The sequence below is a fragment of the Leptonychotes weddellii genome, unplaced genomic scaffold (assembly GCF_054177405.1).
Source record: "Leptonychotes weddellii isolate Sample4059 unplaced genomic scaffold, ASM5417740v2 HiC_scaffold_9572, whole genome shotgun sequence".
Taxonomy (NCBI): domain Eukaryota; kingdom Metazoa; phylum Chordata; class Mammalia; order Carnivora; family Phocidae; genus Leptonychotes; species Leptonychotes weddellii.
This window is the reverse complement of record NW_028067737.1, coordinates 377-5,525: the sequence shown is the minus strand read 5'-3', so window position 1 is coordinate 5,525 and position 5,149 is coordinate 377. Positions and strand designations below refer to the sequence as shown.

Genomic DNA, 5,149 nt, shown 5'->3' with positions numbered 1-5,149 from the left:
AAAAGCCTGTTCTTATTTCTAATCAGGGGAATGAGTCAACTATCCAGAACAGCTTTTCCTTTTCCTTTTCCAGCACTTGGTAAGAACAAACAAAAAAGCCTTCTCAGCAGCTGAAGAAACAGCCTGACCTTTTAATATCCGGCTTTCAGGATCCGTGCCTCAGGTGGGGCCGGTTCCCTCCTGCTGGACAGGGATGGAGGGTTGCTGATGCACCGTGGGGACGTGGCGGGGGGGGGCGCCGGTGGAGACGAGGGGCCCCATCTGTGCACACAGCTGCTGGGCGGTTCATTTGGCAGAGGCAGAAGCCCTGGCCGATCGGTCCCTCCTCCGAAGGTACCAGAACAGACCAGGAAACCGCTACTCCGTTTCTGACTGACACAGAGTGACGTGGATGTGGTTGGAGAACTCGGGGGAAAACTCCAGGCTGCCCTGGGGGGTCGAGGTAGGCAGTGAGAAGTGTCCTGGGCCTATAAGGAAGGCGGATCGCCCCTGGGCAGGGGGTCGGGGTGGTCGGTGACAGGGCTTCAGGAGGGAAGGGGGGTGAAGACAGTTCCCTGGGGGATGGTGGCACAACAGTGTGAATGTGTGCATGCCACCGAACCGTATGCTTAAAGATGGTCAATGTTATGTTATGTATATTTTACTACAATTTAGAAAAAGGCCGTGCCAGGCCATATTGGCACCCAAGGCAAAAGGAAAAATACTGATCCTGTTTTTATTTTTATTTTATTTATTTGGGAGAGAGAGTATGTGCATGTGCAAGAGAGGCAGAGAGAGAGAGAGAACAAGTGAGGGAGGGGGAGGGGCAGAGAGAGAGAGAGAGAAAGAAGCAGGCTCCCCACTGAGCAGGGAGCCCGATGTGGGACTCGATCCCAGGACCCTGAGATCATGACCTGAGCCGAAGGCAGACATTTAACCGACTGAGCCACCCAGGCGCCCCTGATCCTGTCTTTATCTAAAGTTGTAGTATTCTGTTAATTTTGTTCATCATTGGATTTTTTGCATTAATTCAGCTTAAAAAATTTTACCTTAAAATCATATTGATCTTGATTCCTGAGTTTATTTGGCAGCCCCCTAAGTTTGCATCCTAACCCTGGCCCTGTGCTGGAGGGATGGGAAGTTCTCAGAGGTAAGCCCCTGAGGGTCCTTTGCTCCATGATTGGAGGAGGGGGAGGGGAAGGTGCCTAGGGAAGCCAGGGTCATTATACAGGGCACTCTGGGCAGCCCAGCAGAAGGCAGGCATCAACTCACGGGCCAAATGATGGCTGGCCTTGCACAAGCTTGTCCCAAGATGTGAGCAGGTCCTAAGGTGTTAAAAGGTCACATCAAGGGCGTGAGAAGTTCAGCAAGTTGAGCGAGATGGGGACTAGGTCAAGACCGACCCACTGCTTTGCAGGGTGTATCTGGAGGGCCGGGCCTGTCCACATCTGCTTTCTCTCTAAGAGAAGGATCTCCAGATGGGAATAGGTGGACGACACCTTGAGAATAGGAAAATAAGCTCCAAGGTAGGGGAGAGTGGTGAAGGGAAGATCCTGATTGCTCTTGATTGTATTCTCCCCTCTTGGGAAGCTGAGAGGGAGCTGTGAGGACATCCAGAGATGGATGTAAGAGAGCCCCGGAGAACCTTCCTGCCAGAAGTCTGGGTGGGACGGTGGGCAGCCCTCTCAAGGTGGAAGAAAGAGAGGAAAGTGACACAACCTTGTGGGTCCCAATAAACTGCTAGAACACGTCACCCCGGGTCTGTGATCAAGAGAGGAATGAGTGTGCTAAAGGTCAGCATGAGGTCACCAAGGACAAACCTGGTCTCATAACCCTGCATAGTTCTAGGGCGATTAGCCTGGGAGATGAGAGGTGTGTGGCAGGTGTCATGCATCTGAGCCATCACGGGTGTCCCAAGTCTTCTCCTACTTCCATATTCATCCCTGCTACAATCCAGATCCCTTTCTTTTCTTTAAAGCACTGTCTGGAATTATCTCATTAATTTCTTTACTTATTTGTTGACTGCTTCCTCTCCTCTCCCACCCTCCCATCAATTTATACTCCCTAAGAGAAGGGACATCATCATCCATCGTGTTCGATACAGTATCTCCAGCCCTTGGGATAGTACCCAGCACATATTAAAAGTTCAGTAAGTATTTGATGAATGAATGCATGAATGAATGAATGAATGCATGAATACAAATGTGAATTTTAGCAAGGCTTTTGGCCAATTTTTATGTACAAGAGGGAAAAAGTAAACTGGAAGATATATGTGGACAGTTAACTGGCTGAACGAATAAGGAGTGCTGCCTAATGGATCGCAGGGGTCTCTAGTGGATTGCCACAGGGCTCTTGGCACTACCCACTCAATGACTTGTGCTTGGCATCTTAAGATGCCCTCTAAGTGTGGTATTCAGAGCTGAGCTAGTCCCATCACACTTAGGTTAGTGGGTCAATTTTAACAGAGACTGATGCACCTTTTCAATAGGTAGGTGTCCAGAGGAGAGTGGCTGGATGAGGAGTGGGAGGAGGGCAGACTTGATGGGGATGGTGGCTGGAGTGGGTGGTAGGGGGCAGCCAGGATAATCCAGACATTTGTGGAAGGGGGATCAGACTTATTCTGCAGGGCCCCAGGAGAAAAGGAGGACCAGAGGTTGGAAGTTACAGGTGTTCTGGGTTAGTACAAGCCAGATGCTCCTAACCACTGGAGCTGACCAGCATCAGATTAGGAGACCCCATGGGGTTAGGAGTGTCCTGGTCACTGGGGACATCCAGACTGGGGCCACTCTGACCAGGAGGCCCTTCCTCTATGCCAGGTGGTGGTGGTGGTGGGGGGTCCTTGCCTCTTAGAGGGGCTCTCCAGAACCCGTGGAGGTTTCTTGCAGAAAACTTGCAGAATTTTTCTTGCAGAATAGGTTTGGCAGGAGCCCACATCAGCAGGCACCATCCCCAGAGGAAGTCTCCTGGAACCTTGGGCCACAGCACACCTGGCGGGCAAGGTGCCTGAGGGAAGGGGGAGGGGACTGCCCTGACTCTTGAGCAACCTGTTTCTGACCAGAAATACAGTGCAGGGCAGTGGGGGGATGTTTGCAGGCATTCTGTGTGTTTTACTTTCTACTTCTTGGCAAGGTAGGTGAATAAGATGGGGAGACAGAAATCTCGCCTCTTTCTCCCCCTGTCCCTCTTCCTTCCCACTCCCCTTTCTCTTCCCTCCTTCCTTTGTTTTGTTTGCTTGTTCTTTTAATGAGCAAAGTGTTCTAAAAACACAAATATCTGACCCAGGAAAATGAGCCTGTTTTAATCATGGGTTTAAATCTCTCCAACCAGAGAATCTTCTAGATTAATTAAGTATTCTGAGAAAATGGCTTTTTGGCGGGGGTGGGGGGGGGATTTGGGGGGCCGGAGAGGAGTGAAGGAATTTGTAAGGGGAAGAGAAAAATTACTTTCCACATCAGTGGTTAGGGTCTTAACATAGCCTAGGAACCCAGATCTGGGGACCTGGAGCACCACAGCCCAGCGCCAGGCTGAGCTGCAACAGTGTCACTTCGTGGCCAACAAAGCTGAAGGACTCAGGTGACCTGAGAGATGCAGGTGTGGTCTGGCCGGGCAGGACCCTGAACGGTATGCTCATTATTTCCCCTAATCAGAAGATCAGCCTGTCCATGGTCTTTATCTAGTTTCTTTAAGACTTAATGCTTCCATCTGTAAATTGGAACTGACAAGAGCACTTCCTTTATAGGGCTGTGGCGGAGATTAAACGAGACAAGGACAGTCAGGAGTTGAGTGCCCGGCCTGGCAGCGTTCAGTGTGCAGTAAAATGCGGACCGTGATCTTTTCTCCAGGAGGGAAGGTCATTTGAGGAGTTTCGTCGGCCGCCGCTAGGGGGAGCGCCGGCCCAGTTCCTGCCTCGGGTCCCGGGGATAAGAACGCTGAGGGTCCGCAGAACCTGGGGCGGTGGGGAGCCGCAGAAGACACAGAGGGTTGGGGGGGTGCTGGGACTAAATGTAGGTGGGATGCCGGGGGCGTCCAGCGCTTTTGTAAACCGGCTGGCGGCGACTGAAGGATTCATGATGCAGGCGTCTCCCAGCCCTGGCCCCGCCTCTGCACCCCATCCCTCACACTTGAGTGAGGACGGTGCTCCCCAAGGACATCCTAAGACAGCGGACTTTTGCAACGACCTCAATCTATAGATTTGATATGAAATACATGTCTCCTGTGAAATATCTTTTGGCATGACTGTATTTCTCAAGCTTCTGGAAGCACCGGGCTTCCTGCCAAGTGTTGGAATCCGGAGCTGTTGTCCGTGCAGCGAACGCCCCGCGCATTTACCTCTCTCACCCCAAAGCCGGGCGCCTGTTCTCAGCGCTGTGCTGCTGGGCTGGGACTGCAAACCTCACGTCTCCTTGCAGGCTGATTCCTGGTGGTTCAGCCAAAAGGGCCCCTTGGAGCCAGGGGCAGGGAAGGAGGAGGGAGAGGAGACTCCCTGATTCTCGTTTGGTTACTGTTCTTGTCACTGTTGCTCTGACTGGCATCCTGTCCCGGCCTGGTGACAGCAGATGTCCTTGCGCTGTGGGCTTCTACCCTCTGCTCCCAGACCAGCCTCGTGATGCCTCCTTAGAGGCACCAGCCAGCAGCTAGCTGGGTATCACCCCATCCGGGAGGTCTGTGTCCCTGCTCTGTAGGGGCCCTTACATTTCCCCCCCAACACTAGGGGTAGTAGCTGCTTCCTATTATTATCTTTTGTGCTCCAGTGTTCCTCACCCAGTTTTTTCCCCTTTCAGCCCTCCATCACCCATGTGACCCATTCCTTTGTTAAAGTCGCTCTATTGAAATCGTGTTTCCTGAGTGGAGCCCGCTGGGGTTTTTGACTCTTGTAAATGGGAGTGTTTGGCACTGAGGTTATGGTCTGAAGATCAGGAGGAGCCCTCGGGCGTGTGGAGGGTTACAAGATGGCCAGGGGGCGAGGGGAGAGGTTCCCAGGGGGAGAAGGGCACGGAGACAGACCTGCCTACCTTTGGAAATGGTGTCCAGGGCAGAGGGGGCAAATGGGGCAAATGCCCCAGTCAGGGTGTCAGGACCTGGTTTTAAAGCTTGTAAAATCCACTTCCCAAAAGGTATTCCTGTGTGTCACATGAAGAAACAGATGAGCCTAAGAACAAGAAAGGTGGAG

General features: G+C 52.2%; 1 long non-coding RNA gene across 1 annotated transcript; it reads left to right on the top strand.

Moving 5' to 3' along the window:
- The first annotated feature begins 856 nt into the window (after positions 1-856).
- On the top strand, positions 857-4,202 carry LOC115943118 (uncharacterized). The gene is made up of 3 exons (XR_004077727.2): positions 857-2,128; positions 2,890-2,978; positions 3,719-4,202. It is a non-coding gene; the product is annotated as an uncharacterized LOC115943118 (long non-coding RNA).
- The last annotated feature ends 947 nt before the right edge of the window (positions 4,203-5,149 follow it).